This window comes from Gopherus evgoodei, chromosome 2, assembly GCF_007399415.2.
Source record: "Gopherus evgoodei ecotype Sinaloan lineage chromosome 2, rGopEvg1_v1.p, whole genome shotgun sequence".
NCBI classification, from domain to species: domain Eukaryota; kingdom Metazoa; phylum Chordata; order Testudines; family Testudinidae; genus Gopherus; species Gopherus evgoodei.
The window spans coordinates 291,378,704-291,406,094 of NC_044323.1; the positions used below are offsets into that span (position 1 = coordinate 291,378,704).

The 27,391-nt window shown below is 44.6% G+C and overlaps 1 protein-coding gene across 1 annotated transcript in view; it reads right to left on the reverse strand.

The window, feature by feature from the left end:
• TSNARE1 (t-SNARE domain containing 1) overlaps positions 1–27,391 on the reverse strand; it is a 637,975-nt gene that overhangs the window by 486,929 nt on the left and 123,655 nt on the right. The window contains exon 3 of the mRNA XM_030553891.1: positions 24,057–24,187. The gene's annotated coding sequence lies outside the window, so the exon portion shown is untranslated. The remainder of the gene's footprint in view (positions 1–24,056; positions 24,188–27,391) is intronic.

A 27,391-nucleotide genomic window follows, 5' to 3' on the forward strand; every position in this document is an offset into this window, starting at 1 on the left:
ATCTTGAAAAAACGGGACCTGGATTGGGGTACCCTCCACCACCCTTTTCTCTATCCCTGAGAAGTCAACTATGTGACTGCTTCCCTCCAGGAAGTCAGTTACACAGTTCCTTCTCAAAACTTGGGTCATAGGCTGAGTGCCTGGGTGCACAGATCCTGACCCAGCCATCCTCCAAGTGTCCTGGGCATCCTGCCCCAGATGACTAGTGTATTCCCACTATTCCTTCCCCAGTTTCCTCCTCTGGGCTCCATCCCAAGACACATTTCTCTGTGTTTCCTAGGAAAGGATGTGTCTCTTCTTCAGCTGCAGAACTCTGCCAGCTAACAACTGGGACTTTTCCTTAATCACTGAGGACATCTCTTCTGTCCCTGTGCCTGAGGGCATGTTGCCTTCTGCTGGAAAGGAGCTAGTCTCGGCCCCTCCCACACTTGGAAGCACTCTGCTTCCCTGGGTTACAGAGTCACAGGAATCCTCACTCACCACAGTTGTTTCTCAGGCCTGGTCTACACTACGACTTTAGGTCGAATTTAGCAGCGTTACTTCAATTTAACTCTGGACCTGTCCACACAACAAAGCCCTTTTTTCGACTTAAAGGGCTCTTTAAATCCATTTCTTTACTCTACCTCTGACGAGGGGATTAGCGCTGAAATCGGCCTTGCAGGGTCGAATTTGAGATCGTGTGGACACAATTCGACGGTATTGGCCTCCGGGAGCTATCCCAGAGTGCTCCATTGTGACCGCTCTGGACAGCGCTCTCAACTCAGATGCACTGGCCAGGTAGACAGGAAAAGGCCCATAAACTTTTAAATTTCATTTCCTGTTTGGCCTGCGTGTTTGCAGAGCTCATCAGCATGATGTGCACATGAAAGGGGCACACTGCCCGGCCCGTACTTTATGAGAAGTCTATGACCATGTCCCTCTCGTCACCACACTGCCATCGCCTCCTCACCTGGTTTTGCACAAAACAATTGTCTGACATTGCTCTAATGGAGGGAGGGGCGACTGACAACATGGCTTACAGGGAATTAAAATCAACAAAAGGGGTGGCTTTGCATCAAAGAGAAACACAAATAACAGTCACAGAGAATGGCCCCCTCAAAGATTGAACTCATAACCCTGGTTAGCAGGCTGTTGATTTCACAGAACAAATCGGGTCAATTTCTTGTTTTGATCCATCTATCTTTTACATCTTAGTCTGGCAGCAGATGGTGCAGTACGACTGCAAGCTATCGTCATCTCCTGGGTGCTCGGCAGAAGATGCTGCATTACGATTGCTAGCCATCATCTCCTGGCTGCTTGCCAGAAGATGGGAATGACCTGGCTGAGTCATTCCCATGTCTGTCCAGGCGCCCCTGACCGATCTCACTGAGGTCAGCTAAAAGAGCACTCAGGAATATGACAACGATGGCTACCAATCATAATGCACCGTCTGCTGCCAAAAGGCAATGAGCTGTGGCTGTGTAGCAATGCAGTCCCATGTCTGCCAGCACCTAGGAGACGTACGGTGACCATGAGCTGAGTGGGCTCCATGCTTGCCATGATATGGCGTCTGCTCAGGTAACCCAGGAAAAAAGGCCCTAAACAATTGTCTGCCGTTTCACAGAGGGAGGGAGGGAGGCAGAGGGAGGCCTGATGATATGTACCCAGAATCACCCGCGACAATGTTTTTGCCCCATCAGGCATCAGGATCTCAACCCAGAATCCCAATGGGCAGCAGAGACTGCGGGAACTGAGAGATAGCTACTCACAGCTACCCGCAGTTCAACGCTCCAGAAGTCAATGCTAATCTCGTCGACTTTATGCACTTAGAGCATTTTGTGTGGAGACACACACAATCCACTGTATAAAAACGATTTCTAAAAAAACAATTTCTATATATTTGACCTAATTTTGTAGTGCAGACATATCCTCAGATTCCCTGCCCCTTTTCTGGGCTCTCCTCTGGGACACATTTCTCTCTGCTCCCTAGAGCCGGGTCTATCTTTGGTTCAGCTCCAACATGCTGACAGCTAACAACCTGGGTAATTCTCTCCCTGGCAGGCATTGCACCTCCATCCCTTCCTGATGTGGTGCTGCCTCCACTGCGGTGCAGGAGTTGGTCTCAACCACTCTCCCACCTGGAAGCATGCGGCTTCCCTTGCTGCAGAAGAATCAAGGAGACTCTCTCCCATTCTCTCAGCAGTTCCTGAGACCGTAACCTTTCCCTCGGGGGTCCCAACATAAAACTCCCTCCTGCTGCAGGTAAACCTGAGCGACATGGAAAAAAACATTACCCAAGAGCAGGTGGAATAGGAGGTGTTCCATTACCCCCAAACAAAACACTTTCCAAACCTTCCCACACCACATGGATTTTAGCTAGTGGTATGAAGAATCTGCTTTTGCCCATCCCCAAAATCTCCGCCATTTGGCCAGGTAACATACTAGCCTTTGCAACCACACTCTGCTTAACCAGAGAGATCTGGGTCCCTGTATTCCTCTCCCCAAAGTATTCCCTGACATCAATTTGGACAGCCTTAATGTGCTCCATATCTGATTCTGTAGAAGTTAACCTCACAAAATCAATATGACAGGTTTCACTTGCTTGCGGGGGGTTTCTGTGTTGAGGACAGCAGAACTAACATGAGCTTCTGTTTGCCTGCTTCCTCCTATCAGGGCATTTATTCCTCATGTGGTCAATGAAATTACACTGATAGCACCTTGTGAGCTCTTCTACTTTTACGGGAGATTTTGGAGGAGAGTTAGAGGAATGTTTTTGGGTAAGAAAATATTTAGGCTCCCAACCCCCTTCTCTCTTCCCAGGGGCAAAATGAGATCCTCTCTTCCCATCAGTTTTAAACTCCTCTTTCTGTGACCTGCCCTCAACAGACGCCTGATTCTGTTCGAAGGCATCAGCTAAAAAAGCCATCTTATCCGCAGACCACAGCTTGGGACCCAGTGAGCTAACCTGAGCTCAGCAGAACCCTGTCCAAGCTGTGCCTTCTGTCTGGGGCCTGGTCCTGCTTCGAGCAGGAGGTTGGACTAGATGACCTCCTGAGGTCCCTTCCAACCCTGACATTCTGTGAACAGTGTCCCACTAGGAACTGTCCTGACAGGAGATGGTCTGGAGAACCCAACACATTTTTTCCATCTAATACCTGAGTTTGTGAATATACTGCTGAGCAGCCAAGTTTGCCTGCAGTCCTGCTGCCTCAACCAGCATCTAACCGACTGCTTGACAAAGTGCTTTGAGTCTGAAAAGTACAACAGAAAACAACTGTCTAATTCCATTTGCAGTGTTATCAACTCTCATGATTTTGTCACGAGTCTCAGGATAATGATCCGTTTCCTTAAAGCCCCAGTGCCTGGAGTCAAGTGGGTATGTGATGATTTCAGCCTTTATTCTTCAAGAAATAGTAAGTTTCTAACCCTCATAGCTGTAGAGAAAGCTTTAAAATGTGACTCCAGTGCACCCTAAATGCTCAAAAAGCAGAAAGCAAATAAAGAGAACCCCAAATCTATTATTTTTACATCATCTCATGATTTTAAAGCCAGTCTCATGATTTTTGGTGAGGCTGACTCATGATTATTTAGCATTTGGGGTTGGCAATATTATATTTATTGCTGGCCTTGCTCCCCAGAAGCAGGGTGCAACATTAAAGGGGACACAAAGAGAGGGGCTTTGAGTTCTGATTCCCCAGAGGGGCTCTACTGCAGAAGGGAGGGAAGAACAACCTGAGCTTCCAGATCCAGAGGGGCATGAGTGAAAACAAGTTGGGGTTGAGTGTGCGGCCTGTTCCCCATACAGTGCTGGGCCATACCAGATGGGTACAGAGGGGGAGGCAGCAAGGAACATACCCACAAATGGTGCACTTTTGGAAAGGGCTACCGGCTGCCAGCCCAAGCAGCTCGCAGTCATGCCATGTGGCACCAGCTTGCCAGTGTGGGTGGAGCTCATGTGACCCAGGCCACTCTGTGCCTGCAGTTTGACAGTATTGTCTGAACCAGCCCTGGCAAGGAGCTGTCAGTTCCAGGGGAAAGCAGGTAGAAGAGCCCCTCAGAGGGTATGGGAAGAGGTGAGTGGCTGGTCAGTGCGAGGTGGGAGAAGGAGATGGGAAAAGGCTGAGCTTTGCCAGCTGATCTATGCCCTGCCTCTCAGCCCCACGAACCCTTACTTCTTCCTGCGTCATAACTAAAACTGTCCCACGCATTTACCCTTTTCCCTGAACCCACCTGTGCCACACCTGACGCTGCGGCAACGGCACCCAGGAAATTACACCAATAAGGTTTGGGTGAAGCCAGAAATCAGGGCCACCCAGAGGATTCCAGGGGCCTGGGCCCATTGGCAATAGGCGGCTCCAGTGGACCTCCCACAGGCGTGCCTGCGGAGGATTCACTGGGCCCGCGGCTCCGGTGGAGCATCCACAGGCACGCCTGCGGGAGGTCCACTGGAGCCGCGGGACCAGCGGACCCTCCGCAGTCATGCCTGTGGGAGGTCCACCACAGCCGTGGGACTGGCAAGTGGCAGGGGGCCCCCCGCGCGGCAAAATGTCTAGAGCCGGCCCTGTTCGGCGGCGGGGGGCCCTTCCGTTCTGGGACCCACCGCTGAAGTGCCCCGAAGACCCGTGGCGGGGCCCCCCCCACCGGCGAATTACCGTCGAAGTGGGACCCACCGCCGAAGTGCAGCCAGCTCTTCAGCAGTAATTCGGCGGCCGGGGGCCCCTGCCGCGGGTCTTCGGGGCACTTAGGCGGCAGGTCCCTGAACGGAAGGGCCCCCCGCTGCCGAATTACCGCCGAAGACCGGGTTGCACTTCGGCGGAAGGTCCCGCTTAGGCGGTAATGCGATGGCGGGGGATCCTTCTGCCCTGGAGCGGAAGGACCCCCCCGCCAGCGAAGACCAGGAGCGGAAGAAGCTCTGGGGCCCGGCCCCGCAAGAGTTTTCTGGGGCCCCCGAGCGAGTGAAGGACCCCGCTCCATGGGCCCTGAAAAACTCTCGTGGGAGCCCCTGCTGAGCCCAGGGCCTGGGGCAAATTGCCCCTCTTGCCCCCCCCCCGGGCAGCCCTGCCAGGAATGCTGCCCTCTTTCTTCCCTCTAAACAAGACAAATACGCAGCTTTAAATTAGTCAAAGTTCTGGATTCTCTAGCAAAGACATACACTTCCCATGTGGGGGAAGTCAGAGAGGAAGGAGGAAAAATGAGACATTTCCCCATCCCTCCACACAGCCTCATGGTTCACAGCTATCATGGGTGCTCAAGGGGAACAAAAACCTGTCAAAAACCTGGGAAGTCAACTCTACTTAGAACAAGTATGTGCGCGCACTAAAATACAAACAGTTTGTCTATGATTATGTCTACACTACCCACCGAATCGGTGGGCAGCGATCGATCCAGCGGGGATCGATTTATCGCATCTAGTCTAGACGCAATAAATCGACCCCTGAGCCCTCTCCCATCGACTCCTGGGCTCCAGCACCATGAGAGGCGCAGGCGGAGTCAATGGGGGAGCAGCAACAGTTGACTCACCGTGGTGAAGACACCACAGTAAGTCGAACTAAGTACGTCAACTTCAGCTACGTTATTCACGTAGCTAAAGTTGCGTAACTTAGATCAATCCCCACCTGCTAGTGTAGACCAGGGCCATGTCTTTATACCTCACCTGTCACCACAGTTTCCTATAGAGAATGGCAGCATGGCTGAGAGATCTGCCCATGCAAAGGGGTGACAGAGACTCCTCCGTTATAATACTGGCTTTGCCACCAACTCCCTTGGTGGCCATGGGCAAGTCATTGTCCCTCACTGTACTCCGTTTATCTGTCAAATAAGGAGAATACTTACTTGTCCTGCAAGGGTTAATTAAAACACGGGCGGTGCTTTGAAAAGCAGAGCAGAACATAGGGATAATAATGCTTAGTACTAACACCTGTTCTAAATGACTACATCAAATATATCAGCTAACATAGCCTCAGAGTAGAGAGCATTTAAAGCTCAAATTCAAACAGAATTTTACTATATGTTTTAAAAGAGTCACTTGTGGGAAAGGCCAGCCATGGCCTTTACAGGTGGTTCCATTTGTATTATTAAAAAAAAATCGGTCAGGCTTTAACAAATCCACCTAAGTGAACCTTGTCTCTACTCCCATCCCAACTCCCTCTGCTCATACTAGATAGTCTCTTTGGCCACTCACACATTCGTGTTACTGTCAGTGCAAGTGCCTTCTCCTCTGCATCTCTCCTCAGAGCTAAACACCCAAATGCTCCATCTAATTGCAAATCTCAGCAGAAAGCATCTTGTTCCTCCCTTGCCTCTTCATTTCTGGCTCCCTCTATTATTATTTAACTCAGGGCTCCATTTTTAAATAAAAGACACCATACAGGATGGAAGCCTTATGCCAGAAGAAAGCCAGCAGAAGCTGAAGATGCTCAACATCTCACATGACTGGGCCCTTACTCTGCAAAAACACTCCTGAACACCAGATCCAAAGAGCAGCCCCTTAACCCCCTCATCAGCATGTTCCTATTGCCCTGATTCTGATAACTGCCACTACAAAGCAAACGTATGTGAATCACCATGTGCTCTGTTTAGTTCAGCCCATTCACAGGGTCTGGAGACAGTTCATTTTCCTTAGTCTTATCCTTCCTCCGCCACTCAAGTGCTTTAAAGATGTAGCATCTGGTTTATGGGAGTGTTCTGTGCACTAAAAAGGGAAGGACAGCAAAAGAAAAATATTTACAAACCAAGGAGGTAAAACATAAAGCTTACAATTACTTCACATGATACATGGTAAATAGACAGAAAAAGGCTTCTAAGGTTTGCACAAAGCCTGGATTTGTCCTTCCACACTTTCCAAGGATCAACAATGCATGTTCCACACAGTTGCCATCTTCCATAGAAACAGCCCACCTCCCCCACATTAACATTTCATAATTTTTCAATCAGAAATGACATTTTAGAACTGAACTTTTTTAAACAACTTCCTGCTCTCCTAACACAGAGACAAGAATAATACGAAACCTCTGTCTTAAACATAACAATCAATATCATCAGAGGAGGGAATTCTATTGATTGAGCCATTTAACCAAGGTATTTAAACCCTGATGCAGAATATAAGTGCTATGCATTAGCTATTTAAAAGCACCTAATTCTAGCTTTATAGCTTTTTCCTTTCTCCCTACTTCAGCTCAATTCAAAAATCACATTGCACTGAACTATTTTTTACTCTTTATGTCACCAGGAATAACAATATCCAGTGGCCGGAAGCTGAAGTCAGCAAAGATCAGAAGGGAAATCGGATGCACATTTTTAACACTGAAGAAAATTAACAACTGTGAACATTCACCAAGGGATGTGGTAGATTCTCCATCACTTGCTGTCTTTAAACCAAGACTGGATGTCTTTCTAAATGATCTGCTGTAGCTCATCCAAAAATTAGGGGCTCGATGATGAACCGCTTGTTGACCTTTCAAGGTCTGTGTTCTGCAAGAAATCAGGGTACAGGAACACTATTGTTCCTTCTGATTTTAGCAATCTATGAAAAAATGTACATGTGATAAGTAAAGTGAGAGAAAGAGATACACACAGACTACAGGGATTCTACAAACCCCCAAGAACATTCTCCTTCTTACCTACGTGAATCGGATTAAGTAGGGCACATGAGTTTTCACGACAGCTGGGTGAAATATTTGCAGCCAAGCCTGAAAACATGTGGTCTAATGAAAAACCTGTAGTTCATCCTAGATTTGTTAAAGTTTTCACTGAGGTTCTGGGACACACTGTATCCCATAGCAGCACCCTGAAATCCCCATATTCACCTCTGTTGTATAATTATGATGTGTTTTGTACAAAGCATACCTTGTGAGGAATCATTTTAAAAGTCTTGATCTGTTCAACACTAATATCCTGTTGGACTGTATGTGAAGTTATGAAGCATTGTTATATGCGACTGAAATAAGCTGTGAGGTTGGGAACACCCAGGGCATACAACAAAGGGGTAGCAGACAGGCGATAATGGCGCATCAACACCCAATCCACTATTCCAGAGACTTCTCAGAGAAAGCAAGTACACTATGGACTAACACAGAATCTTTCCAGCCTGCTGGAAAAAATTATAGAAGAGGGAGAGTGACTTCATCACTTTGCCTTTTTCCCTCCTCCACCCTCCTCCCCTCTACCCCATCTCAAGACCTGGAAAATCATCTGGAAGAAAAAAAACTTGGAACTGGGGAGTTTGGTCCCAGGCTGGAATATGGTTCAGTCTGTGCATTGAGGCACTGTAAAAACTGCTTGCACCATCTGTTAGGATGAGACATGTCTTGATTCAAATCTTGCTTAGTCTGTTTAAATTAGAATTTTGACTGCAAATTTATTTTTGTTTCTTAAGTAACCAACTCTAATCTCTCTGCCTGCTACTTATAATCACTTAAAATCTCTCTTTCCGTAGTTAATAAATCTGTTTTATATTTCACCTAAAACTCTGTTCTGGGAGAAGCGCTTGGGGGAGCTCCACTCAGACTACAAAGACAAGTGTGTGTCCATTTCACACTGAGGGAGTGGTGAGCTACCTAATGAACTTTCACTGGCCAAGGGAGCCTTGAGCACTGAGTTTTGGGGTGCAAAGCTTGGAGCTGGGGGGAACTGGCTGGAGCATCTCTATTGATGGTTCATGAGTGGCTGGGAGAGCATCCATGTAACCAAGTTGAGTGTGTCCCTACCTGTGGGTGGCTGCATAAGTGCAGTGTCTGTCAGAGGCTTGTAACTTGACATGAGCATCACAGTGTGAGGGACAGCCAAGGCTGGTAGGTTTGGAAGACTCAGCAGTCCTACAGTCCAGGTTGCACCCCAGGGACCCCATCACGGGTTCACAAACCTTTCCTACAAACTGGGGCTCAGTTCAGAGCCAACCTAGGCCAGTTTATTTTTTGTACCCCAGTGGCCATGAGCACCCATCAGGGCCCAATGATGCTAGGCATCAAGCACAAACAAAACAAAGACAGAGCTTGCTACGTGCAACAGGGTGATACAGAGGGATTCGTCCTAACCACGAAAAATTCACAACAGTTTAGTGGTGGAAAAAAAGCTGAAATAGTGATTTCAGATGAGATTTGTTTTCTGAGATTGTAACAAATCTATGATCACCTACGATTTCACCACGGGCATATGTGAAAGTAGAATGAATTATATTGTAAAAATAAGTATGGATTAAAGAAATGTTGTATGTACCTTTAAGCAGAAATAAGAAATGTTAAAATACAGGTGCCAGGAAAAGAAACATTAGGCATAAACAAGGGTGCTAATGGCGAAACATTAACAGAAGATCGGTAATAGTTAGTAAGCAAATAAGATATGCATGCCTAGCCCAGGTAAACTTATCAGATTCTGCTTCCTTTGTTATCTTGTTAAGAGCTCGCCCTTTTATCTGTATAAATAAGATCGTTTGTGTCTTGCATGGTGCTCACATTATCTGGGTGTTATTAGCAGAGCACTGTGCTAATAAAACAGAGTGGTCTGACAAACTGAGTCCTGAGTCTAACTTTGACACACAGTTACTCAGCACTTCACAGTTGCAATCAGGATAAACAGAATTCCAATTCACCTGTTTCACTGAATTTGTCTGGTTTCAGCTTCCAGTCACTGGCGCTTATTAGGGCTTTCTTCTCTAGATTTAAGAGCACTTTAGTGCTGAATGTTTTCTCTCCACAAAGGTATACACACTGTAATCAAATCACCTCTCAGTCTTCTTTTTGATAAGCTAAACAGATTAAACTCTTGATTATTCTCACTGGAAAGCATTCTTCCCAGCCCTCAAGTTTTGCGGCTCATTTCTGAACCAACTCCAATTTTTCAATAACCTTTTTAAAATGCGGGCACCAGAACTGGATGCAGTATTCCAGTATTGGTCTCATCAACGCTGAATACAGAGGAAAAATAACCTCCTTCCTCTGACTCACTAACCCCATTTACGCATCCCAGGATCACATCCGCACTTTTTGCCACAGCATTGCACTAGGATTCCTAAATCCTCGTTAGAGTCCTGCTTTCCACAGTACAGCCCCCCATTCTGAAGGGACGGACGCCGCCCTTGTTCCTACTCTGCATTTAGCTATATCAAAATGCATTTTGCTTGAATGTGCCTAGTCTAAGAAGTGATCTAGATCAAGCTGTATGACTGCCCTGCCCTCATCATTATTTATGACCACACTGCCAATCTTTGTGTCACCTGCAAATTTTATCCACAGTGATTTACTTCCAGATCACTGATGAAGATGTTGAATACCATCAGGCCTAGTACCAGTCCCTGCAGAACCCCACTAGAAACACCCCCATTCAATGCGGATTCCCCATTGGTGACTACTTTTTGAGCTCCATCAATTAGCCTGTCCTTAACCCACGTAACATGTGCTTTAATGATAGTGGATAGTACTAATTTTTTAATCAGAACATTGTGTGGTATTAAGTCAAACATATTACAAAGTCTAAACATGTCTTTTTCGACCAAATTTGTAAACTCAAAGAATGAAATCAGGCTTGTTCGAAAAAAATTATTTTCCATAAAACCATGTTAACAAGCATTAACTTTATTTCTATCCTTTAATTCTTGAATCTCAGATCAGCTTTTCCATTTTTTTCACAGGATTGATGGCAGGCTAAGTGGCCTATAGTTACGTGAGCCACCCTACTTATTTTGAATATTGGCATAACATTTGCACTCTTTCAGTCTTCTGGAATTTCCTTGGTATTCCAAGATTTTAAAATTACATCAGTGATATAGAGATCTCCTCAGCCAGCTCCTTTAGGACTCTTTGATATAAGTTATCCAGGGCTGTTGAGTGAAAGATGTTCATCCCTGGTAGATGTTATTTAACATTTTCCTTGGTTACTAATAGACTGGAAAGTACTTCATCATCCACATGTGATACAAATACAACAACCAACTTCTTTCTAAATATACAACAGAAATATTTATTGATCATTTTTGCCTTTTCTGATTATGAACTTTACCATCTCCATCTAAAAATGGGTCTATGCCATTGCTAGGATTTCTTTTGTTCATAATATAGTTTAAAATTCCTATTATTTATCCTTAGCCCAGCCAGCCATGGATTTCCCTAATATCTTTAGCATCCCTTATCAATTTTCTGTGATTCATATCTTCTAATTTATATCAATCGCTATTTCCTTTTTCCATTTGTTATATATTGTCTTTTTACTTCTAATTACTGCCTTTGCTTTGCCACTGAACCAGGACGCAGAGTAGCAACCACGTTAGTCTGTATCCGCAAAAAGAACAGGACTACTTGTGGCACCTTAGAGACTAAAGGTACGTCTATACTACGCACTGGATTGGCGGGTAGTAATCGATCTATCGGGGATCAATTTATCACGTCTCGTCTAGACACGATAAATCAATCCACAAATTGACGCCCGTACTCCACCTCGGCAGGAGGAGTAAGCAGCGTCCACAGGGGAGCCGTGGCAGTTGACTCACCGCTGTGACGATGGCCAGTTAAGTCGAACCAAGGTACTTCGACTTCAGCTACGTGAATACCGTAGCTGAAGTTGCCTATCTTAGATCAATTCCCCCCCCCCTCCCCACAGTGTAGACCAGCCCTAACAAATTTATTTGAGCATAAGTTTTTGTGGGCTACAGCCCACTTCATCGGATACATGCAGTGGAAAATACAGTAGAAAGATATATATACACACACACACAGAGAACATGAAACAATGGGTGTTAGCATACATACTCTAAGGAGGGTGATCAGTTAAGGTGAAAAGAACAGGAGTACTTGTGGCACCTGAGAGACTAACAAATTTATTTCAGCATGAGCTTCCATGAGCTACAGCTACTCTGAAACTAGTTAAGGTGAGCTATTACCAGAAGGAGAGAAAAAAACTTTTTGTAGTGGTCATCAAAATGGTCCATTTGCAGCAGTTGACAAGAAGGTGTGAGGAACAGTGTGTGGGGGGGGAGGGAATAAACATGGGGAAATAGTTTTACTTTGTGTAATGACCCATCCACTCCCAATCTTCATTCAAGCCTAATTTAATGGTGTCCAGTTTGCAAATTAATTCCAATTTAGCAGTCTCTCATTGGAGTCTGTTTTTGCCATTTTTTTGTTGTAATATTGCGACTTTTAGGTCTGTAATCAAGTGACCAGGGAGATTGAACCACGATGGGCTTTTAAGCCACAGCTGTCCTCTTTCTTGATTGTGGAATCGCGGCTTTCTTGGCCATCTAATAAACTCTCCTTAAAGAGCTCACAATTTTCATTCGCATTTTTCTGTCTGATTTTTTTCCTGCCAGTCAACTTGCCTCAGAATTTTCCTCCGCTTTGGGAAATCAGCCCTTTTGAAGCCCCAAGTATACACAAAGCTCACTGGGACTATCTTCCCTTTGCTCATATCAACTGTGAACAGGTCAATTCATCTTTATTTGTCACAATGAGTTTCAAAATAGAGCACCTCAAGGTGGGTGAAAAATCTTTTGTGTCAAAAAATCATCCGTATTTTTTAGAAATTCTAAATAATGTTTTACTACTGTCTGCATGAGACCTCCAGCACATGTCTCCCACACTGACGTCCTACATAACACAGTTTTTCTTTCCACACATTACAGAAAGGTGCTTAAGGAGTAACTCATCCTGTTCTTTCGGTTGATTCAGTGGTCTATAACACAGCCCCGCCAGTATCTCCTTCTTGGGTTTAGTTAGCACACTAATCTGTAGGATCATGGGTGGTGTGTATCAAAGGCTAGGGGAGGCTGTGTCTCCCCAAACAGCCCTGTGTGGTCCTGCCCACGCTTCGCCCCCAGGCTCCATCCTGCTTCTCACTGGCGCTCTGGGGCCCTTCCCCAGTGGCTGGAGCCCTGTGCTGGGGCCAGGACCAGCCTGCAGCTAGGAACTCTGGGTGGCCTGAGCCAGTGCTTGTGCCACCCACCCACCCAGTGTTCTGGGGCTGGGGAAGGTGGGCAATGCCCGCCTGGCACTCTGAGGCTTCGGGGGGCCCATGCCGCCCACCCAGCACTCCAGGGCCTGGGGTGCTCGAGCGGCTGGGGGCGGGACTGGCAGCCATGGGGGGAGGGGCTTTGGGCTCTGGTGGGGGAAGGGAGGCAGGAGGGGCAGGGCCTCAGGCAGAAGGGGAGGGCTGGGCCAGTGGCTAGTCTCCCCAAGCCCACGGTTCACCCTCTGCCTGTGTGTATGATTTCAAGATCCTGCTCTCCTGAGTTATCAGTGACTTTAAAACAAGTAACAGTGTCTTTATCAACTCTATCCTTCCTACACAGGTAATAACTAGTGATTCTGACATTCCAATTATGCAAATCATCCCACCAGGCTTCAGTAACACTAATTAGATCAAATTTTGGCTCATACATAAGCCTTTCCCATTCCATTTGCTTGTTACATTCCGTTCTTCTGCACTAGCACAATGTGACAGAGGGATATTTAAATTTCAAAAAAATCTTAATTTATTTTAATTTAAATTCATGAAGATGCTTCTATTCATAATTAACTTTGTGAATTAGTAGGTTTCTACCCTATGTCATGCCTGGAAAGAGAACGAAAGAAAAGAGAAACACTCCCCTAAGTTGTGTGTTTTAACAGGCGGCCTCTTAACAAGATCTTGGGCATTAGGAACAATGACATTTCACGGTCTCGTAGTGTACACACTGGGCTCCCACATGGCCATCCATGGGTCCAAAATGTCAGTTTTATCATTAAAAACATTTCCAAATGCACTTTTCACAGTTTATTCACAACAAAGAGTGGCTCCTTACTGAGTGAACTTTCAGTTCGTTTCAATGAGCAGAACTAGTTCAACGTTTCCCATACGCTCCTGCATCCCTTCTACATTATTCCTACTCTGAATGGCTGTTTCTTCCCATTGACAAACAAGAACAGAATGTGTTGGGTTTCATTTTTATGCCTTTCATCAGGGTGAAAATGCTGTGTATGTATTTTATTCCAGAGGAAAAGTTTGAAGAACCAACAACTTGCCATAATTAAGGTTAGAAACATCAATTAAAAGTAACTCCAATTTATGATATTTTGTTACTGCCAAGGACAAAACTGCTGTCTGTGTATGTAATGGAAGAATTACAGATCCAGCCAGATGGAGAGTGCCATATAAATATAAAATTATAATTATTATTGAGGATTTTATTCAGTTCAAGTGAACATACTGCAGCAGAATGGAAAGATCCCTTAATGGTACAACAACAACGGTATACAACGGCCTAGAAGCCAAAGATGGAAAAGATCTCATTAGGACATCAAATCCATCCATCGGGGGCCAGTGGAGCATTGTAACATTGATCTATTCTCCATCACACTGTCAAGACCAGTTTTCAGTGTATCAAGGCTCGAGCTTCCACTTGTTAAATTGCAGGCAGGAAAACAGATTTATCTGAGAACTGTTCCACATCAATTAAAAATCTGAGGAGAAAAGAGAGAGGTAAGAAAGCAAGATGTGTTAGTGCTTATGTAGCTTGCCTGCTTTGGAGCAGATCCAGGAAAATGCAGAGCCCTCTCCTGGATCCCACAGACATCAATGGGAGCGGAGATACTTTTCCTTTAAACTTACCCAATGTCCTCCTTCCACTCTATCTCTCAGGATAAGCAAATGAAAGCCAGCGTGTCCAAAAAAATAATTTACTGGCATGCCCAGGTTTCCAGCCAACAGGGCTGTGTGTAGCAATTATGTGTAATTTATTTAGTCACCAATAATTAGTCCCCTAACTGTGCCTCTGAGCTGAATCTGTATTGCCTCATGCGGAGTCTCTCATAAGGAGGCATCACAGAAGAATGAAGCAGCACCGACTTTAAAGTGGATTAATCAAAAAAACCAAATAACTTTGAATATTTCACAGCCGCTACGGACAACTTACTCTTGAGCAGTTTTAGCTTAATGGCTTGAATACTAGCAGGTTAACCATGTACTGCGGATTGTCAAGAAGGCACTCCCAGATGCTGCCAGTTGGGTTCCATCCAAGATCACAGAACAATTTAGCCTCTGTAAGTGCCCCCATCTGAGCTGTACAAGCAATCAGACTCTCTCCCTCGCTCACTCTCATCTTCGGTCATAAGGGAGGCTTCAAGCCAAAGGGAACGGGAGGGGGAGGAGAAGCACATTCCAGCTGTGCTCTTCCTATTTCACTAATTGGTTACATTTATGGAATCACATTTCGCATTAAAAGAGCCACTGGGCTGTAATGAGATTCTCCAGCATCCTCCCACAATTGGACAGGAGCAACTGGATGTTTTTTTGAGGCAGAGCAAGTCTAACATATTACACATTTAAAAAGAAAAGAAAAGAAAAAAGGGTTTTTGCAATACAATTGTAACTTCTAAGCCAACTCATTACTGAGCTGTAGGGAACAGGGACAAAAACGAACAGACCTTCAGCAGCACATTGCAGAGTATAAAAAGTTGTCTTATTCTTCAGTGTTTGCCTAGTGCAGTGCCACTCTGAATACTACCATTAAGTGTGGTGTAAGCAATGCTTACCTTGCTGGCACAAGTTATTGTTGGCTGGAACACTAGACACATAACAAGATGATTCCGGATGTTTGGCTAATATGCTATATAGACAAAGCTTGGCAGTGTTCTGATTTGAAAAGAAACCATCTGAGAACATATGAAATTCCTTTGTACGGGTGAGTGTCAGAACATACAGCTATTTGAGAAATAACACGCCACCCAACCCTGCTGGTTACAGAAAACTCTGGCGGGGCATCCAGTAACACAAGAGGGGCTATGTAAAAATAACATCATCTCACCAAATGCATCTGCTCCCTGTGTGTCACAGCGTCAGCACCACTACCTTTCCTGACCAAAACAAGATCCAGCTCCCATTAGCACTGCAAAAGCCGATGCAACTACAGGGAACAGTGAGATGAGAGTCTGTTCTGCTTCACACTTCATCAAAAGAACTGTCAAGCTCAGTTCTGACTGCTGAATCTTTATCACCGGTGACAACATAAAACAGAAAGAGCAACCAGTTCTCCAGATTCCAGACTGAGTTTGCAGCACTGCTAGTTAGGAGAAAAAAACAAAAATCAGTTTTTTGGGTATAGTAAACTGAGCACATTGGGACGACATTGAGAGAAGAAATATTGGACCCTATGCCACAATGTCATTTGTAGAGTCACTTTTCTGATTACAATTGTACTTTAAATGGCAGTTTTAAAGATTACCGAAGTCCCCCTTTAGCCATATAGTCTTAAACAAACTTTGAAGAAAACACAAAATACATGCACAAACAATCCACTGAGAAGCCACAAGTTGAGGACAAAACTTCTGGATAAATACTGCAAAAAGCTTTCCACAAATAAACTTGCATTTTTCAAGGGCTGGGCACTGGCTGGACCTGCATCCTTACTGAATTTGCTTTCCATGAATATTCTAGCAAATGAGTTGACTGGCAGGAATATTTGAAGCAGTGAATTTTCAGTGATTATTGCCGAATACTATAATTCATGACTGAGAGCATTTTTACCACAACCTTGATTTAGACAGCAAGACCTCATCGACTCAGGGAACAGAAGCATATCATATGACCTGCATTTCCAAGCAAAATGGCTCTTTTTTCAAATACTGATAACATGCATTGCCAACAGGGCTAGACTTCAAGATGGCAGTGTGTGCCCGTTTTTGCCCATCTAATAGCCTGACATTTTGCCCTTCAGCAGAAAATTTAATGCAAAATGCAGGTGTCATTTTTATTCATCTAAAGCCTTGTCTACACTGCCACTTTACAGGGCTGAAACTTTCTCGCTCAGGGGTGTGAAAAAACACACCCCATAGCACTGCAAGTTTCAGCCCTGTAAAGTGGCAGGATAGATAGTGCACCAGCCCTGGGAGCTACTCCACTCGTAGGGGTGGAGGTGCGGTTCAGCGCTGGGAGAGCTCTCTCCCAGTACTAGTGCCGCGACTACATGGCTATCTAAAAGCGCTGCCACACGACTCACGAGAAAAGCTCAGCATGTGATTCCCTCTGCTGATTCCATGCACAACCACCAAATGAGAACATCCAGCAGAACACTCACATTGTGTATCTATAGCCTATCTATATATATAGCCATGACATTTTAAATTTGCTAATTGATTTTAAAGGGGAAAACTAATCTTTTAAACTATTGGCAGATGAAGTTTTTTAGTGCTGTGGACTTTTTTTTTCCTTTGGTCTAATTTTAAAACTGCAAGTTTGCCATGGACAGACTCCAGTAGGGAGCTAAGTGCCTTTCACTTAGAAGTATTTTTCCTCCTTTTGAAAGAAAGAAGAAAAGAAAGAATGAACAAACTTACCTCACAATGTCTTTTAAACTGTCTGACCTGCAAGGCTTTGAGTACAGCATATCTGATTCTCTTATGCCTAGTATGCAGTCCCATATTGGACTTACTGCTCAAAAGCATCATTAAAATAACTGTTACTGATCAAAACAGCAGCTTCATGGACAGAGCTATGGGCAAAGCATCTCTAAGAAATGCCTCAAAAAAATCCTCTCTCTTTCCTTTATGTCACCATTCACTGAGCACTCAGAGGAATAAAATCTAATTATTGGAGTTTGTAATTTATACAGACATTGCGTCCCATCCCAAAGGTGACTGCAGCTCTGGGATGAAGAAAAGTAAATATATTTAGATTTTGGTATTTATCTATTGTGACAAGTTCCTCCTCTACCTTGGTGGATCCTGCGCTTATTGGCAGATTTGCTCACCTCAGTGATCTTCCCCACAGTCTGGGTCAACTCCTTCTGTGTCTGATCAGGAGTTGGGAGGTTTGGGGGGAACCCGGGCCCGCCCTCTATTCCGGGTTCCAGTCCAGGGCCCTGTGGATTGCAGCTGTCTATAGTGCCTCTTGTAACAGCTACATGACAGCTACACCTCCTTGGGCTACTTCCCCATGGCCTCCTCCAAACACCTTCTTTATCCTCACCATAGGACCTTCCTCCTGGTGTCTGATAACGCTTGTACTCCTTAGTCCTCCAGCAGCACAGCCTCTCACTCTCAGCTCCTTGTGCCTCTTGCTCCCAGCTCCTCACACACACTTCCTCTCCTCTGGCTCCTCCTCGCCTGACTGGAGTGAGCTCCTTTTTAAACCAGGTGCTCTGATTAGCCTGCCTTGATTGGCTGCAGGTGTTGTAATTAGCCTGTCTGCCTTAATTGGTTCTAGCAGGTTCCTGATTACTCTAGTGCAGCCCCTGCTCTGGTCACTCAGGGAACAGAAAACTACTCATCCAGTGACCAGTATATTTGCCCTCTACCAGACTCCTGTACCCCACTGGTTTGGGTCTGTCACACTATTCTAATGGAAGACTGATGCAATACCTGTATACAAATTTGTAATTCTTTAAAGCATTTTGAATCTTGAAAAAAGCACTATACATTAATACTCGCATCTAAATAAACCATTCATTTGCTTATTATCAATGACTTTTCAATTCCTCCATATTCAGGGGTCTCGGCCATGCTTTCCTCAATGAGTGTATGTTCTAGGCACTATTGAATCATCGCTCCCTCTAGGAACAGCAGAAATTGACCATAAAAGGAACGCGGTGATCAGCACTATCATTTGGCTGGAAAATTAAGCAGATTGCGTCTCAGGAATATATTTGGAGCCAAACTTTCATATTTAGCCATGTGCAACTTTCATATTTAGCCATTTGTATTCACTCAAGGCCTCATCCAAAGCTTACTGAAATCAATGAGTTATTGTTATTATTTATTATTTGTATTTCCATAGCATCTAGTTGCCCTCAACCAAACTCAAGATTTATCAGAGCTGTGTACTTTCAATACTACGTCATAGTGCAGAATGCTGGGGAATGAGAAAGTATGACATGTCCAAACTGTCTTCATTCCATACAACCTGCCTCAGAAATATCCTCCATATCTTTTGGCCCGGAACAATCTCAAACCAAGATCTATTGACACAGTGCAGCCAAGAGCATCTGAACACCATCATTGCCAGGAAGCACTGGAGATGGATTGACCATGTGCTTCGGATGGAAACTGATTCCATAACCAGAGTAGCAATCAGACGAACACCTGAAGGCAAGCAAAAATGAGGCTGCCTGAAAATATGGTGAAGGGCTGTGGAAGCCGAGCTGAAAAAGCTGGGGCACTGCTGAGAAACCACTGAAAGACTTGCCAGAAACAGATGGGAGTGGAGGAGCTTCATTGCTGCCCTAAACACCAGAGATGTAATGGGAATAGGCTGATGGTGTTGATAATAGCCCTCGACATGGACCACAACCGCTGATGCTTGCCAGAAGGACCTAGGGTTCTGAAGCACTTTGATACCACCTGGGAGCCTTGTATGTCCTGGTTGGGGTCAGCTCCCCAACTCCATCACCCACAGGCAACACAAGCACTCCCCTCTGGGCCTGGAGGTCCCACTATCTACAGGTTAACTATACGCACAATCCAATCCTCACACCTTCCGAGTGTCTCCATGGACTGTCCAGCCCTGTTCCACTGGACTCTTGCCACATTCACAGATTCTCTGTGCCTCAAGAAACAGGGCTTACCAGTTTCACCTCAGACCACCACTGCACTGAACACTAATCCGTTTACAGTGAAATCACACACACGTTTAGCTAACAAAGAACAGAGATTCAAGTAACAGCAAGTAGAAGTACTGGAAACAAATGGTCACATAGGAAACGAAATCATAACATACATTATATAGACCATCCCTGACAGGTGTTTGTCCAACCTGCTCTTAAAAAATCCCCAATTATGGAGATTCCACAGCCTCCCTAGGCAATTTATTTCAGTGCTTAACCACCCTGTCAATTAGGAAGTTTGTGCTAATGTCCAACCTAAATCTCCTAAATTGCTGCAATTTAAGCCCATTGCTTCTTGTCCTATCCTTAAATGTTAAGAACAATTTTTCTCCCTCCTCCTTGTAACAACCTTTTAAGTACTTGAAAACTGTTACCATGTCCCTCTCAGTCTTCGCTTCTCCACACTAAACAAACCCAATTTTTTCAATCTTCCCTAATAGGTCATGTTTTCTAGGCCTTTCATCATTTTTGATGCTCTTCTCTGGACTTTCTCCAATTTGTCCACATCTTTCCTGAAATGTGGTGCCCAGAACTGGACACAATACTCCAGTTGAGGTCTAATCAGTGTGGAGTAGAGCAGAAGAATTACTTCTCGTGTCTTGCTTACAACACTCCTGCTAATCCATCCCAGAATAATGTTTGCTTTTTTTGCAGCAGCGTGATACTGTTGACTCATATTTAGCTTGTGATCTGCTATGACCCTCAGATCCCTTTCCGCTAAAGATAAGCTTCTTTAGATAGATTAACCTTTTAGTTAAATTTAGTCTCTGTGCAATGCATTATGGTTTTGTTTTATATGTAACCAGTTGTTTCCAATATTATTACTTAACATTACTTGAATCTCTAGTGTTTGATAATAACCTTATTCTCGTTTTCACTATATTTCAGTGCTGTGATGGTCGTGTGTGAATCTTACAAGCTGGTATTTACTGTTAAGTTTCAGAACAGCAGGCCTGGTAATTCTGAGTGGCCAGAGAATAAAGGGCTGGACACTGGAGGCAACGCTCCAAATATCCGCAGGTCCGCGTGTGTCCATCGGTGCCCATACAAAAAGAGCGAGGCCTGCAGAGGCCTGGAAGGCAGGGCTTCCGCTGCCAGCGGCTGGCGGATTCAGGGAGGCAGAGCAGGGACAGACAAGATTTGCTCACGCCAAGGGCAGCTGGGTACCAGGGCATCCCAGGAATGTTTCCCAGGTGTGGTTACCTGCTTGAACTCCAAGACCCTAAGAACATAATTTTAACATAGACACATAGCTCCTTAAATAGTATCCACACACCCATTTTGCAATGGTTATGGCAACCAGTGGGGCACTGGCTCCCAGTAGAGCCCTCACATGCCACCCTTCAGAGAACTATTACACATACACCCAACTCAGGGGCTGCCTGTCAAATTCTATGCAATCCCTGTCCTCTGCCAGCTGACATCAAGCGGTGCCTGGGTCACTGTGCTACGCACTGTTCAGACACTGCACAAAATGACAATCCCCGTCCCAAGAAGTTTACAATCTAAGTATGAAACAAGAGATGGATACACACAAACAGGGGAGTACAAGAAAACAATGAGACGGTATTGGTTAGCATGATAGGCAGTGGTCTCTGCACAGCAACAACCTAACCATTGTCATGTTTTTTACAGGCGTCATGACAAAGGAGAGCTTGGAGGTCTCCGTTGATTAATTTTAAATAGCTCAGGATCAGGCCCTGAGCATGAGTACACCCAGAGCTGGCATTTGTTGCAAGCACATGGCCAATTAGGCACCTAATTGAACACACACATATAAACATACCTTATTTGCATGCACGTGCACACGCACCATATGTGTGCACCTAAATGAGCCATGCAACCACATGCACACAAGTGCAACTTTGTAGACAACTTTGTTGGTGTCATAGTATGCACCTCTACTCTGAACCTTAGCGTCCAAAAGATGGGGTACCAGCATGAATTCCTCTAAGCTTAATTACCAGCTTAGATCTTGTAGCCCTGCAACCAACCAGGACTTGCACTGCCTGGTACACTCTGGTCCCCCCAAAACCTTCCCAGGGGACCCCAAGACCGAGACCCCCTGGATCTTAAAACAAGGAGGAACTGATTATCCCCCTCTCTTTCCCCCTCTTAGACTTTCCCTCTCTGGGTGATCTGGAGAGGCTTCACCAACTCACTGGTGAAACAAGATCCAAATCCCTTGAATCTTAACACAAGGGAAAATAAACCCTTCCTCCACCGTGTCCTCTCCCAGGCTTTCCCTCTCTGGGCTATCCTGGAGAGATAGACAGATTCAAGCTCTGTGAATCTAAAACAAAGGGAAATTCGCCTTCCCCCTCCTCCTTCCCCCCCCCCAATCCCTGGTGAGTTTAGACTCAATTCCCTTGAGCCTTAACAAGGGGGAAAAAATCAATCAGGTTTTTTTTTAAAAGAAAATCTTTTAATAAAAGAAAGAAAGAGTAAAAATTGTCTCTGTAAAATCAAGATGGAAAATGTTACAGGGTCTTTCAGCTTATAGACACCAGGGAGAATCCTCCCCCCCAGCACAAATACAGTTGCAACAGAGATACAATCCTTCCAGCAAAATACACATTTGCAAATAAAGAAAACAAACAAACAAAGACTAAACCGCCTTTCTAATTGGTACTTACTAAATTGAACAGAAGATTGGCGAGTCTGTATACCTGTCTGGTCCCTCTTAAATCCCTGAGAGAACAGAGAACAATGAAAGCAGCACAAAACAAGGACTTCCCTCCACTGAGATTTGAAAGTATCTTGTCTCCTGATTGGTCCTCTGGTCAGGTGTTAGCCAGGTTTACTGGATTTGTTAACCCTTTACTATCTGTTTATGACAGTTGGGTATGCTAACCAGCTACTTCAACAATCCCATACACACTTCCATGCAGCTCCTCTCACAAGTATACACAGTGTACCAAGGACATCAGAGGATCACAAAATCCCTCCCTGCCCCTTGGCATGGCATTGCACAAGTGGGTGTGCTACAGACAGGTCCGACTACATATGCAGCATCCAGTCTTGGCCCCTGTCTGACACACAACATTGCAGTAGTCAGACCATGAGCATGACAGCTCCCACTTGCTTATCTGAGATCTTGAGCGTTCGACTTAAAACAGATTCTTGCTTTTAACCCTTTTCCCCATTCTCAGCTCCAGCCCTGACCAACATGACACTCCAGCCACAGCAAAAGACACCCTACAGTGCAGGCAGGAAAATAGGAGGATGGGTAAAACTAATACCAGGCCAGGAATGGCTGCCCGTGGGCTGATGAATGTAAGTCCATTAAATACAAAAGTCAGAGACAGCATCGAGTTTTTGCTGGGCTGTCAAACAAAACTAGTATCATGATGAGCTCACTGAGGAAGGCAGGGAACAATCCAGGTGGATTCTGCTAGGGTCAGATCCTCATTTCCTAGTGCAGAGACCCATAGAACCTCTTTTCGCTTTTATTACTGTTATAACGGACTGACTCCTATTGCTGTTCCCGCTGCTGTCTCTTTAGTTCTCTCTCAAGAGACACTGATCCAAACCAGTTCCATTTCTTTTCTCACTGGGACCTATTCATGCTCTAACAGTCTGACAGTGGATGCAAAGCTGAAGGCGGACAGAGGGAGGGAAAGAGCAGAGAAAAAACACCCAGAGAGCAAGAAGAGCCCCATGACCTCTCTTGTAAGGAGAGATGCTTTCTGCCCTTGCACTGCTGCTGATGACCCCCTGGCCCCACAGACAACGGGTGAGAGAAGTAACGGACACTGCTTTTACGTGGGGCTTCACAGTTTCAGGAAGCTCTAAACATTAACTAATCCTCATTAAATCGCTGTGTGGCAGGTATTATCCCCATATGAGATGGGGGAAACTGAGGTACAAAGTGGCTAAGTGTCTTGCCCAGAATAGTCAGGGGTCCAGCCTGGAACCCAGGAGTCCTGCCTCCATTTCCCCTATTCTAATCATTCGCACTGTGTCTGCTGAGTAATCGTTCATACTGCAACAATGGCCATCTTCCTTCCTCGTCCATAAAGCAGTGGGCGAACTAACACCTCCCAGTGTGAGCCACTGCTTTGAAAAATAAGATCTTGAGGTGTTTATTTCCTCCCAGCAAACCAATGGGGAAGAGGCACAAACAGCGCCTGGTAAAACACACTCTTACAGCTAAGGAGTCAGGATTTTTACATGGCCGTCTACTATTATAGCAGACCTGGGAGCCAAAGGAGATTAATGGATAATAAATGGAAATTATTTTAGGCAGCATGGGGCATCTATCACTGCATTACAGTAATACAAATAATAATAATAATAATACTTCCCCCACGCCCAGCTCTTCAACAGCCAATCTGCCAACTCTACAATGGGCATAACTACAGCAGGATAATCCAAGCCTCCCCCTCTGGACCATGACACCAGAGACCAGAAGAGCATTAATCAGATTTGTTCCGTCATTACAAGAATGGGGGGAGGGAAAACATTATCCAAATCAAAGAGGACCTAATGGTTTGCATCTAGTTTGCTTCAATACCTGCCTCCCTTTCCAAACGGAAAGTTCAAGGATTGCTCCCTTTGGTGTTTCCTGCAATGCTTCGTCCAGCAGACATGGAAGTGTCCCCAGCAATGGGGTATTCCACCAGTTCCCCCAAGGAAATCACTGCGCTGCAAGACACAGATCCGACATTTTAATCAACTCTAAGCCTCTGTAAACAACCACTGCCTTCAGACATGAAAAGCACAAAGTGCTCTCCTAAACATCATGGAGGTTAAGATTTACCCAGTTTCTACAAGAAGTTATCCAAGAAAGCTCCTCTTCCAGGGATGATAAACACCATAAATGGGGTTATTTTCTGATATTTCACTTGTGATCTCCAGAGAAAGAAAAATGTCGCCTTACTTCTCTTAAAAAGCCAGCAATATGCAACTGAGACAGGAGGGGATATGAGGTGTAGGGAGGGAGTAGCAAGAGATGCTGAATTTAATGGCAGCCTATTCACAAAATATGAGGGCACTTTCAACATGAATGTAATAGAAGCAGACAGCTCTGGGGTTAACTGTTCAAAATAATTTTAGGAGACTTTTTGTAATGGCAATGAATTAGACAGCAGTGCTTGTGAGCTATAATGGGACTGATGCAGCTGTTCTTTCAGCATAGCTCCACTGGTCCTAACAAACAGAGACATATGGAACTCTTCTGGGCAACTATAAATGAGCATTTTTCAAAATAATAAAATGAAATTAAGACGCCGAGAGGAGAGTTAACTTTAATTATTGCATTTGGGGTAATTTTTCATCTTGTGCTTATCACTTCACCTGCTGGAATTGGATTTTATTAGTAAATGTCAGTAGACATCGATTTCACCCCGCGCACACACAAACCAATTAATAAAATATTTCCATTGATAATAATCAGAATGTACAGACAGAATGTACAGACATGCTGCTTGAGAACTTAGTGGAGTGTGAGTTAAGGATATTTATTTGGTATATTTTGACATGTGATGACTACTTTTTAATATTTTGGTATACGACCATTACATAATTATTGCCTGACCTTCCCCAAAAACATCCTGCAACTGCGAAAATGTAAATCAATTTAAAATGCTGTAAAATAAACATTGATACACCTGAAATTATCAAAACTCGCGTTCTGCCAACCCTAACTCCAAAGAACAAATAAATCCACTGGAACTTATGCCTCTTTACATTACAGAGGGTCTTTGTGCCCAACAGATCTCGAAGTGGTTTATACGGTATAAAGGGATAGGATGGCCTCATAACTAACACGTGGAGCCTCTGATTGAGTTGGAAAATCTTACATTCTGTACCTCATTTCCCCATCTATAAAACACATGGGAATAATACTGACCTACCTTATAGCAAAGCAGCTTGAGACTCTATGATGAGAGGAAGTACAAATCATTCTTGCGATACATGTACTGGAATAAGGTTGCCACTGAAATGCAGCCACCCTCGGGGTAAAGGTAGCAGTCAGATGGTCAACTGGGAAACAGAACATGATACAACAGTTTGGGAAGCGGGGGAACTTTCAACCTAAGACACCAGGGCAAACCCACATTGTTACAAATGGTGCCACTGGATCTTCCATAGTGACAAAGTGAAAAACTAACCGCAGATTTTACGGTTGCTCGATACGAACCCCGCACAGAACTCAGTTTATCTACCTCCCAAAGACGAAGAGTTGGGCTGATCCAGCCAGAATGCATGCCTGTGCAGAACTATTGGACTATCCAGGAATTTGCTGGATGGGAGGAAACCCTTTGAAGTAAACATGAGCTGCCTTTGAAAGCAGAGCCGAATCTGTGTCATACAGACTGATGGCTTCGACAAAAACACGGTACAGTAGTGCAGTATGATTGGCTTTTTCTGTCTTAAAAAAGAGATGACTTAGACTGCAAACTGTTTGGGGCAGGAAACATTTTTACGCATGCACACAGTTGGGGCAGAAAGTCCCCTAGGGCTGCCGGCAGAGCTATTTGAGAAATGAGCAAAAAGGTTTGTAAAATGTGTTGGGTTTTCTTCTATTTTGAGACCTCAAAGTGGACATTTTCAAAACAAGCTTTAAAAGTCAAAAAATTATCAGAATTTTTGATTTACCAAGATCCCAGTGTTCAGTAAAGCAAAAATGTGGATAATCATTTTGAGAAAGATGAGATATAACAGGGGTTGGCAACCTTTCAGAAGTGCTGTGCCGAGTCTTCATTTATTCACTCTAAGTTAAGGTTTCGCGTGCCAGTAATACATTTTAATGTTTTTAGAAGGGCTCTTTCTATAAGTCTATATTATATAACTAAACTATTGTTGTATGTAAAGTAAATAAGGTTTTTAAAATGCTTAGGAGGCTTCATTTAAAATTAAATTAAAATGCAGAGCCCCCTGGACCGGTGGCAGCGTGAGTGCCACTGAAAATCAGCTTGTGTGCCGCCCTTGGCACACGTGCCATAGGTTGCCTACCCTTGAGATATACCATTTCTTATTTTTTTTAAAGTCAACATTTGATTTTCAAAAAGGGCAATTTCCAACGAAAAAACTTTAAACTTGAAAAATATCAACCAGCTCTGAATTTCACATCCGGCCACAACAGAGCAGCAATATCCACCCAATTGAACTTGCCTCCTCACCCACCAGGCAAGGAGTCTCCTGCGGTGACAATAATCTGTGATCTTCGGCTCCAGTGGGTCAAGTGCGTAAGTGGATTTCAGTTGGACTATTCAGACAGTGTTTTTGAGTTACCCACATAGGTAATTGGGTCACACTTTGTATTAAGGGTTCATTCATAAACCATTAATAAATGATTAATCTATTATTAGTCTCCCATAGGTCAAGATGTTGCTTCTAACCACTGCATATAACAGCCTAGCATACCTTCTACCCACGTGCTTATACCCATCTGTAACTGCTGCTGTTCATGTCAGTAACATACTATATCAGAAAGAGAAGGAGGATGGTCCAGTGGGTACGAAGCCCCCCAAGTCCAATTCCTGGCTCTGCCACGTCATGTGTGACCTGGGGCAAGGCTCTCTGGGCCTCAGTTTCACATCTGAAAAATGGAGATAAACCTCACAGTGGGGTTGTGAGGATAAATACAATAAAGACTGGGAGGTGCTGTGATAGGGCCCCTCTGAGTACCTAGGACAGGTAGATCACGTTGCCAATGAACCTTTACAAACCACACAGAGATACTTCATATTAAGTCAGGGGCGTTCAAACTGGGGGTCGGGACCCCTCAGGGAGTCACAAGGTAATTATATGACGGGGTTGCGAGCCTCCATCACAAACCCTGTTTTGCCTCCAGTATTTATAATGGTGTTAAATATATAAAAAAATGTTTAATAATTTATAGGG